The sequence below is a fragment of the Macaca fascicularis genome, chromosome 1 (genome assembly GCF_037993035.2).
Source record: "Macaca fascicularis isolate 582-1 chromosome 1, T2T-MFA8v1.1".
Classification (NCBI taxonomy): Eukaryota; Metazoa; Chordata; class Mammalia; order Primates; family Cercopithecidae; genus Macaca; species Macaca fascicularis.
Window position 1 is genome coordinate 144,024,450 of NC_088375.1, and position 13,188 is coordinate 144,037,637.

Below are 13,188 nucleotides of genomic sequence, written 5' to 3' on the forward strand. Positions count from 1 at the left end.
ATAATTATGTGGATGTATTTGTGAACTTTTTATAACGTTGCATTGATCTATGTGTCTGTCCTTTCACCTTTTACCAATCTTGATTGATATAGTTTTATCTTACATTTTACTGTTGGGTAATGTGAGTCTCTTGGTTCGTTCTTTTTCAAAATCGTTTTAACTGTTGAAGTTTCTTTACTTTTCCATACAAATTTTAGAACAGGCTTATCTATATCTGCAAAATATCTCTTTGGGATTTTAATTGCTATTGTGTTAAATCTAGATTACTTTGGGGAAAACTGACATCTTATTTATATTGAATATTCTAATCCATGAAAATGGAGTGCCTCTCTATTTACTTAGGCCTTCTTTCATGAGTATTTCATAGTCTTCAGCATATAGATCTATGTGTATTTTATTTTTTAGGAGGCTGTTGTAAATGGTACCTTTTAAAAATTTCGGTTTTCAGTTGTTCATTGCTAGTATATACAAAAATGATTGATTTTTGTATGTTAACCTTGTATTCTGTGACCTTGTGAAGTGTACTTGCTGCTTTAAGAGCATTTGGTAGATTCCTCAGTATCAGTCCCCAACTGTTTTGGCACCAGGGACCGGTTTCATGGAAGACAATTTTTTCATGGATGGGCATGGGGGTGTGGTTTCTGGATGAAACTTTTCTATCTCAGATCATTAGGCATTAGTTAGACTTTCATAAGGAGCTCGCAACCTAGATCCCTGGTGTGTGCAGTTCACAATAGGGCTCCTGCTCCTATGAGAATCTAATGCCACCGCTAATCTGACAGGAGGCGGAGCTCAGGCAGTAATTCTCCCTTGCAGATGCTCACCTCCTGCTATACAGCCCGGTTCTTAACAGGCCATGGATGGTACCAGTTAGTGGCCCTGTGGGTTGGGGTCCCTTGTTCCTTGGGATTTTCCATGTAGATACACATGTTATCTTGAATGATAGTTTTATTTCTTGTTTTCTAATTTAAAAGTCTTTTATTTGTTTATCTTATCTTATTGTGCTTGTTAAGACTTCCAGAACAATATTGAATAGAAGTGGTGAGACTGGATATTCTTGCTTATTTCTCAGTCATAGGAGGAAAGCTTTTGTTCTTTCACCATTAGGTATGGTGTTAGCTATAGGCTTTTTGTATATGCTCCCTATCAGATTGAAGAAGATCCATTCTCTTCTTAGTTTGCTAAGAGGTTTTTTTATTTAATAATTAAAATATCATGAATGAATGTTGAATTGTCTCACATGCTTTTTCTGTATCTGCCTATATGATCGTGTAGCTTTTTTTTGTTTGTTTAGTCTGTAATATGGTGATTCACACTGAATGTTTCTCAAATAGTAAATTAGCCTTTCATTTCTGCGATAAACCCCACTGAGTTGTGATGTGTTTTTTAAAATATATTGATAAAATTTGATTTGTTAAAATTTTGTTGAATAATTTTTACATCTGTATTCATGAGGGATATTGATCTGTAGCTTTCTTTTCTTGTATTGTCTTTGTCTGGTTTAGGGGTCAGGGTAGTGATGTTTTCATAAAATGAGCTGGAAAGCATTCCTTTTTCTGGAAAAGATTGTGTGGAACCAGTGTTAATTTTTTCTTAAATATTTGGTAGACTTCATGTGTGAAACCCTCTAGTTCTAGAGTTTGTTTTATTGGAAATATTTTAGCTATGAATTTAATTTATTTAATAAATATAGGACCCCTTAGTTATCTATTTATATTTTGAGTGAGTTTTGATAGTTAATGTCTTTCAAAGAATTGTTCCATTTCATCTAGGCTGTCAAATTTATTATATGAATAGAGTTTTTTTTTTTTGGTAGTATTCCTTCATTATTCTTTAATGTCTGTGGGTTTTGAAGTGTTATCTCCTGCTTCGTTCCTGGTGTTTGTAATTTGTGCCTTCTGTCTTTCTTAATGAACCTGGCCAGTTTTATGTATGTTTTAATGTTTCTGAAGTAACAGCTTTTGGTTTCATTGATTTTCTCTTTTGTTATTCTCTTCTCAGTGTAATTGATCTTTCTCTCTTTGTTATTTCTTTCCTTTCTTTGAGTTCATTTACTCTTCATTTCTAGTTTCTTTTGGTGGAAGCTTAAAGCATTAATTTGAGACCTTTCTTATTTTCTGATCTACACATTTAATACCATAAATTTCCCTTTAAGCACGGTTTTAACTATATCTCACAAATTTTGATATGTTGTATTTTTATTTTTCATTCAGTTCAAAGTGTTTTTGAATTTCCCTTGGGTCTTTTTTTTTTATTATTTAATTGTGCATTGTTTCAATTCCAATATCTGGGGGAAATGATATATTTTTCTAATTGTCTTCTAGTTTAATTCTATTATGACCACAGCAGATAGTTTGAATAAGTTTAATTCTTTAAAATTTAAGAATGTGGTCCAACTTACAGAATATTCAAAAGGCATTTGAAATGAATGTATATTCTATTGTGTTGGATGGAGTAGTCTATAGATGTCAATTAGGTTAAGTTAGTTGATAATATTCAAACTTCCTACATTTTTGCTGCATTTCTGTCTGCTTATTCTATTAATTACTGATAGAGGTAAGTTGAAGTCACCAACTATAATTGTGGGTTTCTCTGTGTGTATTTTTCATTTTATTAAGCTTTTGCTTCATGTGCTTTATAGCTGTATTGTTAGGTGCACGGATGTTTAAAATTGTTACACCTTCTTGGTGAATTGAGTCTTTTATCATTATGTAAATTCCCTCTTTGTCACTGGTAATTTTCATGATTCTGAATTTGTCCAATATTAATACATCTACACCAGCATTTCTTTTATTAGTATTTTCCTAGTATATGCTATTTCATTCTGTTATTTTTAGCCTTTTTTTTTTTTTTGGTTTGTTTTTCACCATTATGTGAAATGGATTTCTTTTAGACAGCTGATAGTTGACTTTTTCTTTTTCAAATCTCATCTGATAATCTCTTTCTTATTTAATCAGTATGTTTAGACCACAGACATTTAATGTACTTATTTGTGTGGTTGGATTTAAGGCTACTATTTTATTAGTTTTCTGTCCATCCATTTTGTTTTTCTTATCTTTGTTTTTCATTTCTTGCCTTCTTTTGATTTGTTTGAACATTTAGAATTCCATTCTCGTTTATCTGCAGTATTTATTTTAGTATATCTCTTGGTATAGTTTTTCTTCTAGTGATTATTCTAGGGCTTACAATATACATATCAAACTTTACACAATCTACTTAGAATTAATACTTACCACTTTAGGTAAAATGAAGAGATCTTAGGACAGTTTACACTTCCCCATTTTTGATGTGGTTGTCATATGTATCACATCAACCTATTTTGAAATAGCGTTATAATTTTTGCTTTCAGCAATCATGCATATTATAACAAACTTAAGAGGCAAATAATACTCTAATTTATTTACCGGGATATTTACAATTTATGTTGCTCTTTCCTCGTTACTGACCTTCCAAGTTTCCTTCTGTTATTGCCTTCCTTCCACTTGTAAACCTTTATTTAGCATTTCTTTCAAAGCACATCTCCTGGTGACGTATTTCCTTCATTCAAGAATGTCCTTATTTTGCCTTCATTCTGATGGATATTTTTGATACAGGATTAGGCTGATAATTATTTCTTTCAGTACTTGAAAATAATGTTATACTGCTGTCTTCTGGACTCCATAGTTTCCAATAAGAAAGCTGCAGTAATTGAAATTCTTCCTCCTCCATATGTAATGTATTTTTTTCCTGTTAATTTCAAGATTTTAAAACTTTATCTTTGATTTCTAGGAGTTTCACTATGATATACCTAGGTGTGGTTTTCTTTATGTTTATCCAGTTTGTGGTTGCTGAGATTCTTCAGATCTGTAAATTTATGTCTTTCACCAAATTTGTGGAATTTTCAGCCATTATTTATTCAAATACTTTTCTGCACTATTCTTTTTTTTCCCTCTCCTTCTATAACTCCAGTGTGATAAATGATAGACCTTTGATATTATCTCACTGGTCTCTGAGGCTCTGTTTATTTTTTGACCATTTTTTCCCTTTCATTGTTCAGATTGAATAATTTCTACTAATCTGTCTTCATGTTCATTGACTTTCTTCTTTCATTGGCCTTTGAGTCAAGTCCCTTTGGTGAATTTTAAACTTTTTTATTGTATATTTCAGTTGTAGATTTTTAAAAGTTTTCATTCTGTAACTTCTATTTCTTTCCTGAGACTATAGTTCCATTTGTTTCTAGATTATTTGCCCTTACTTCTTGTGGCATGTTTATACTAGCTGTCATAACTGATTTTTGTTTGATAATTCCACATTTAGATCATCTCAATGTTGATGTCTGTTGATTGCCCTTTCCTTTCAGTTGTTTAGATTTTCTTAGTGATTCTTTACATCAAGTAATATTGAATTGTGTGTTAGATATTTTGAATACTGTGTTATGAGTTTGGGCTTTATTAAATCCTTTTGGAGACTGGCTTTGTTTCTTTAAAAGCAAGAAATCAACCTTGGATTTACATTGTAAGTTCTGACTTGGTCTAGTTGGGCTTGGTTCCAATGTCAGTTTAGTTTTCACAGACTTTGCTGTGCTATTCTGGTTTTCATAGCTTATGTGCTTTCATAAGCTTATGGGCTTACATGCTTCCATATGTGATGTATACTACAGTTCAGGTCTCAGAGCTTTTGCTGTCTGAGTCTGGTAGACTTTACACATATTCAGGTTGAGGAGAGCTCAAGGCTTCATACAGAGATTTAAAGAATCTCTTTCAACTTCCTCCTTTCCTGATCTTTCCTCACTCATTGGTTGCCAGTTAATTTATTCAGCATTTCTATATGGCTATAGTGTGAATGTGTGTGTGGGGGTCAATGTTAACTCAGCCTGCCATGTTATTAAAACCAGAAGTTTGCATATTTATTTAATATTTAATTACATTTATATATATTTTTTACAACAAAATGATGTAACTTTCACTGTGATATTTACACACTTTTACAAAAAGTTCATGTAGCAGATAATGTCAATGCCCCACTATTATTTTCTTAAATCCCTTAATCATTTTTGTTTATTTTGACTCCCAGAAGTTTTCATTCCTGACAGCTAGCATCTGCATTGCCTTGTGAGAAAGTTGAGTGTAGGCTATGGCTGTGAGTTTGTTTGTGGATGCCTGAAGTGGGAATTTATATGCTTTGGAGATAGCCCTGATACCAATACCTGATAGGGACAGGAGTGTAATATTCAAGTTTCCTTACCCCTCATCTTTGCAACCCTTAGACATAACCCAAACTGTTGAGTTTCACTGTAGAATTGAGCTAAATTTAGCTCCCATGGGAACTTGCTAGATATTGGCATCCTTGCTTCCTTTTTTTTTTATTTGCTGCCCACTTCTCCATTCCTTTACTGGTTTTTCCTTGGAAAACTTCTTAATAAATAACTTTCACATCAATTCTTGTCCCAGGATCTGCTTCTGGGGACCCCACAATGATGAGTAGAATTCTAAAATGGCCTTCAACATTCCCTGGTGTATGTGCCCTGTAGAATTGCCTCCTCTCGAGCATTGGTAAGGACCTGTAAATATGATGAGCCAGTGACTCCCTTCATTAGGTTATATTAGACAGCAAAGGTGATGGGATAATCACTCCCTTGATTATACAGGACTCAGTTTTAGCAGATTATTCTACTGGCCTTAAATAAGTAAACTGTCATGTGTGAGGGGGCCACAGTGCAAGGAACTGCAGGGCCTCTAGGAGCTAAGATTGGCTTTCAGTTGATAACCAGAAAGAAAGTGGGGACCTCAGCCCTATGAAAGCAACAAGGAACTAAATTCTGCCAATAACCATGTGAACTCCAGAAAGGCACACAGCCTGGCTGACACCTAGACTGTAGCAGCCTTGTGAGATTTGAGCAAAGGACATAGGTAAGCCATGTCAGGACTCCTGCCCATAGAAACTGAAGATTAATAAATGTAGATGGTTTTAAGAAGCTAATTGTGTAGTATTTTGTTATGCAGCAATACAAATTAATATAACATTCTAAGGCAGTTAGTTATTCCAATATTCTCTATTTTCTCACTGATTTTATCAATGTTATAATATTGAGTGTATTTATGATGATAATTCTGAAACAGCTCTTGAATTACCCAAGGCCATTATGGATTTATTTATTCAGTCATAATTTGTTGAATGGTTAGCATATATAAGGCACTTTTTTAGGTTCTGAGGGGATATTAAGGTGAATATTATCTTCCCTGCCTTAAAGGAACCAATATCGTGGAGAGTAGGGGAAAATACACTGTACGTGGATAACAACTATATTATAAATTATATCATAAATGTGCTATAAGGAAGGTATAAAGAAGATGCTATGAGACCATACAAAGCTCTATTAGAATTAAATTTGATGCATGCAATGTGTCCACCTGAGTGCTGAATTCACAGCTGAAGTTCAAAAAACAATAGCAGTGTGGTCTAGTGGATATAGTACTGATTCGGCAGTCAGATAGACCTAGGTTTAAATCCAGCCTCTTTATATCATTTCCACTCAATTTCCACATTGGGAAAGTTTCTTCCAAACCTTGTACAGAGCAAATTATAGGTTTTTCACTCAATTCCTGCACTGGTAAAGTCTTTTTACAAACTTTGTAGTTTTATGATCAGGAGCAAACTATTTATAGCATGCCCCACAAATGATTATGGAATTCCATAACTGTTAGTGAATAGAATGAATCGGAAAATGGAGGCTCTAGTAATATTTCTGACAGATGAAGAGGGTCAAAATCCATATCAGTGGAAAGGGGAGTGAGAGTACATTAGAGATATTCAGGAGGTAGAAGAGACTAAACTTTGAAAATGATCATGTGGCAGAGGTTTGGAGATGAGAGAAGTGAAAAAAATGGCATTTATATCTCCTCCCTCAGTGTTCCCTTCTGGAAAGGTCTTATCTTGACTGCATATGACAGAAAATAAACATTTTTTGAAAGGATGCATGAGTCAAGAGCATTAATAGAACTTTTAGGAAACCTCACACCATTCACTTGCCGCCTTCTGTTAGTTTCTCACTAGTGACAGAGTGCTATCCTTGTTCATAATAGAAGCTCTCAATATAAAGATACCAACCCAGGTGTGGTGGCATGTGCTTGTAGTCCCAGCTACTCAGGAGACTGAGGCAGGGGAATGACTTGAGCCCAGGAGTTTGAGGCCAGACTGGGCAACATAGTGAAACCTGTCTCTAAAAAGTTAAAATAAAATACACAAAGCAGCATACATTTTTCAGTTGTCTTTATTAGAAATATGTGTTCACAGGGAACCTCCAAATGTCTTTTCTTGGGAAAATCTTTTCTGGAGAGCAGCCAAGGAGAGTTAGAGTGATCTGAAAGCATGGGAATGGTAAATGGGTGCAAGATTCCTGCAGATTCTATAGATGGGAATGTTATCTGAATATTTAAAAATTATTTTCAGGCTCTTTAAAAACTTAATTTAAACATAAAGTCTACTTCAGGTATCCCTTTGGAATGGAAGTAGAAGTTTGTTTTGAGCCTTTCATTTTGGTGCTCAGTAAATGCTAATTTCCTGGTTGGACACTGGAGTGTCAGATGCTTCATCTCAAAATGTTTATGGGAAGACCACATTTTCCCTTGACAACAAGAGTGTAGGAATGGATGATATGTTAAATAGCTCCTAGAGTGTATGAATGGTGTGTTTTTGTTATCCCAGAGCATGTGCTTTATCTCTCGCACACTGTAAGACAGATATAGGTGTAATTATCATATTAACTAGCCAGTTAGCTATTCTGTGAGACTATGATTATGCAGAGTGTAGAGAAAACTTTATTTATGAACTTATTCTCAAGAAAAAAAAAAAAAGCAAAAAGCTAAGCCAGCACATCATCTAATTCTCAATGTAAAATAATGCAGAAGTGCGGAAGATGAACATCTGATTTGTCACATCTGATACACTAATGTTTTATCCAAAAGGAAGAACACATTGGAACTTGCTCAGTCATCTGCATAAACACCACCTGGCCCTTTACAGGCACCTACTCAAGTAACAAGAGTCAACGAATGGCAGCTCTGCTCATAGCCTTTTCACTGGTAGAAACAGAAAAATCGCCTTTCTTTTCACTGGTAGATATAGAAAAATATCTCTGTTTCTTTAAAAACAAAACATTTATGTATCAAAGTAGCAGCATCTCATACATTTTTTTTTCAACAGCATAAGATCTCGGTGATAAAAGTGAATCCAACGGAATCTGCTATGTTAGGGAATATACGGTCACAAATTGCCTAGATTTTGAACAGCTAAAAAATTCCTTATCCTTTAAAAAGTGGGTATATCAAATTAGACCCCATGCAATAAGGTGTTTATTGGAACATGAAGTCACTTGTCCCCCAGGTATATCACTTAGTAAATCTTGCATTGGAAATAGTTATAGTTTTTAGTGTAAAATGTTTTGCCAGGGATGAGAGGACTTTTCCTCCTCTGAACTGACACATTCTGGTTGTATGCCTCAGTGAGCATACCTTTGTGCTACATTACACACATAGAGGTAGTGTCACACTTTCCAGTTGTACTAATATAAAAAGGAGGAACCTTGATCACTAAAGTCTATTGTACCAGTCTTGAGTGTTTTCAAGGAAAGTTAGTGGGAGGGTGAATGAGACTGATATGCTGTCTTAAAGAAAGATTTAAGGAAAACAAATCTCACTTGCCTTTACATTTTAGATCCAAGTTGGCTAACTAGAAGGTGTCGACTACCTTGTTTCCTCCACTGTGAAAACCCTGCCAAAGTCTTGGCATATTTCTGCAGACAGGAAACAATTGAACAAATTAGTCTTCTGGGATCTATCAGTTTTTAATTTATTTTTCTTTTTAAAGAGGGGAAAGTGTCAGAGAGCCACTGAGTTCTGCCGTTAGCTCACTATTTTATTGACGACCTGTGGGACATGCTTAGTTTCTAAAACTTTCTACCTTTAAGTAAAACTTCCAGCCATCTATCATGCTAAAAGTCTTCCTGGAACCACTTGAAAACTGACAGTCTGCAACTCTTTTATATTTGGTTTTTGGATCTCATGCCTTGAATGAATGCTTTCATTTAAAACATTTTAAAAATACTACATAATAGATGGACATATTTTGGGGTTACATGTGGTAATTTGATACATTCATATAATGTGTGAAGATCAAATGAGAGCAACTGAGATTTCCACATTAATAGACTTTAATGCATGTATTTGGTAGTGAGAATGACTGGGCTTTCTTTGTTTTTGGATTTAATGCATTATGATATTATGATGTTTAATTGTCCAGGACAGGTATGTCAACACAAGGCAAATGTTTAATCTCGTTTACACTGTTCAAGTGCATCTATCATTAGTCTCTGGTATAGACTCCTATTTTAATTGTATTATCTGATTCATGTTGGAAAAGTATGCCTGGATTAGAGAGGGAGAAGGATCTTGCTCATTTCCCAATTTCCAGTGCAGACTGGAAAGTAATTTTATTTGTTTATTATACTAATAAATTTAAAGTTCCTACTGTGTGCCAGTGTTGGGGAGAGACTAATGAAAGGTAGACATGGTACCTGCCTTCATGCAGCTTATAGTCTAATACATTTGAATGAATATTTATGATTTTAGAAATAATTGACAAGGTTTCTACTTCAGGATTAGCAAGTTGATGTCATTTCAACAATTAACATGAAATTACATGTTTTGAGTACTTAGTATACACTAAATATTTTGTCACATGTCATTTCATTCAATCTGCACTACAAACCCAGCAGGTAATGTTAGTCTAATTTTACAGATAAGGAAATTGATACACAGACAGGTCTCATAACTTTCCCCCTGTTGGATAGCTACCCAGATCTATCTGATTGAAAAGTCAGCTTGCTGAGAGTTTGCATTGGCATCATCAACCTACATCTGCAAAGTGAATTGAAACTTACATAATTTAGATGAATAAATTAGAAGTATTATTTTTTTTATCCTAACCAAAAGTTGGAAACTCAAATATCTACAGAGATAACAGGTATAATATAGTGAAGCAGGAGAGTAATAACAGGGGGTGGTGAGGAGTGTAGTAAATTCAAGCTTACATGCTTTGTTTAAATATTCCAGGTGATTTCTACTAATGAGGTGTGAATGATGAATGCAGACCTAGGGATGAGATGTTGTTAGACCATATAGCACATTTGTGCAAATTAGAAAAAGTCACTCTTTCCCCTTAGTGATTATAGTCCAGGCTTGGCAAATGAGTGCAGGCCTTGTGAACATGGCTTAGCAACGGAATGTGAGTTGGGAACCAGCCCGACTTACCCCCTTCACCTGATGCTTTGTGCAAGGCACAGCAAAAGACACTGGACATCTGGGGTTTTTTTGTTTTTTTTGAGACAGGATCTTGCTCTACTACCAGGCTGAAGTGCAGTGGCATGATCATGGCTCACTGCAGACTCAACCTGCTGGACTCAAGTGATCCTTCCCACCTCAGCTTCCCAACGAACTGGAACCAGAGGAGCACGCCACCACACCTGGCTAATTCTTGTATTTTTTAGAGATGGGGTTTTGCCATGTTGCCCAGACTGGTCTCAAACTCATGGGCTCCAGGGATCCTCCCACCTCAGCCTCCCAAAGAGCTGGGATTACAGGCCTATGCCACTGAGCCTGGCCTGACATTTGCATTTTTAAAGCGAAATTTCTTGATTTTTAAAATTAAATTTTAAAATTAAAAATTTGAAAATCACTGCGTGGGTCAAATAAAACTCATTTATATTTTGGATTTGGTCTGCTGGCCGCCATTTGAAACTTCTGAATTACAAGCTAAGCCTGTGAGGCGAGAAGTAGCAGTTTTTGTTTGTTTAGTCGTCAGGCTCAAGTATCTGGAGACAAAAATATTTTCAATTTCAATCTCAAAAGTAAGAAGCATTTTTAGTATCTACATTTTAAAGGCTAATTTGAAGCGAACTTATTCCATTTCTAAGAGTCTAGCTGTAATAGTCATGAACAATTCTCAGGTAGTTTGTTATTTGGTAACTACCTATGTTTAACATGGATACTTGGGAGTTAAAAATGCATCAAGCTTAATTGCAAAAAGGAAGTAGAACTTGCGTAAATCTCAAATTATTTTGAATTTTTCTTTTGATTGTAGACTGAGCATCAGCTGTGGCCTATGATTGGTGGTAAGATAATATCTGATGATGCTAATGTAGTGAGCTAAGAATAACACCAGAGAAAATCCATATTATTTCACCCACAGGAGAATTTGCCTTTGGGTCATGAATTTAGGTTGTCTCAAAATAATTTTGCCAGAGTCTAAGGTAACAATTGCACATTTTAAGATTTCGGTCCATTAAGTTTTGTCTTTGTAATGACTAATTCTTTGTATGCTATCTTACTTAAGCAAACCAAACCAAACCAAACCAAACCATCACTACGTGTGTCAAGGGAATCATGAAAGATATGTTTTGCAGTGAAAAGGGATAGGTACCACAGGTATACCTCACAACCCTTGTGCCTGCTAAGCTGGTACTTCAGGGAAATCTTGTCTTGAGAAATGATAGGAAGCTGCCCAGAGACAGAAAACAAATTGATACTTTTTCGTAGAGGTGGGAAGAAAATACCAGGTCTGTATGAGTGATTACTAATAACCTCTTTTGATGAAATGCAGTTCTTTCCAAGGACTAGAGTTGTTTGGACCTTAAGTAGTCATTACTTTTGTGAAGTTCCATGAGCATGAAGTTCTTTTTCATCTTCAGGGAAGGGAGAGCATAGGTCAGTGACAACATCGTATTTTATTTTTTCTTTTTCACCTACAAATGAAACTTGTATAACTCTGTGTGCCTAAGATCTTAAACCCAAGCTGCAAAACTGCAAGAATTTAAGCTACGCACATATGAAATTGCCACAAGCATAGTTTGTTGTCTAGAGTCTGAAGCATTCTGAAGAAGACTATCTTTATTTTTTGTTCTGAGGGAAGCCTAGAACAAATTTTGATTAGGTTCCCAAAGCCTGTCACTGAAATGAGAAAGTTACACTAGGAAATAAGTTGCAGAATCAAAGTAAGTGCATAGTCATTGCTATTTTTGCCTTTAATATTCAGCTTTTTAATTATTAAGACATATATTTTTCTTGCCTATATATATTCATACATATGTGTTTATTTTTGGTATACATATACACACATATTTATCTCTGTGTGTGTGTATATATATTTATACCACTTTATATATATATATACACACACACACATATACACACACACTCACGCACCTATTCCACTGGTACATACATATGTATTTATTTGTGTGTGTGTGTATATATACACACACAGATATATATATATACACACACACACAGACATACGCACACACACACACATATACACCCAAATACATATGTATGTACCAGTGGAATAGGTACATATATGTGTGTATATATATTATATATGTGTGTATATATGTTATATATATGTATATATATAATATATATAAAATAGTGGTATAAATATATATATACAGAGATAAATATATGTGTGTATGTATGTATACCAAAAATAAATATATATGTATGAATATATAGGCAAGACAAATATATGTCCTAATAATTAAAAAGTTGAATATTAAAGGCAAAAATAGCATGTTGTGTATATATAGATATTTATCTGTGTGTGTATATATGTGTGTATGTGTATATATATATATACACATACACACAAACATTTCCTAAAGGCTAATTTGAAGAGGAATTACTCTGTCTCTAACAGTCTACCTGTACTCGTCATGAAAAATCATGTGCGTGTGTCATATTTTGTATCAAATACGTATATACCACAAATAAATATATATGTATGTGTGAGTGGAATAGACCTGCTGGAATATTCAGCTTTAGCTTTCCTTTAATATGGTGTTTTGACTAAAATGTTAGAACGGGAAGGATTCTTGGCGACACCTTTTACTTTTAACCTGTGATCCTTGGAACCCCAAGTGGCTTTGGACATGTTTCAAAGTTTCAACACGGTGAAACCCCGTCTCTACTAAAAAAAAAAAATACAAAAACCTAGCCGGGCGAGGTGGTGGGCGCCTGTGGTCCCAGCTACTCGGGAGGCTGAGGCAGGAGAATGGCGCAAACCCGGGAGGCGGAGCTTGCAGTGAGCTGAGATCCGGCCACTGCACTCCAGCCTGGGTGACAAAGCGAGACTCTGTCTCAACAAAAAAAAAAAAAA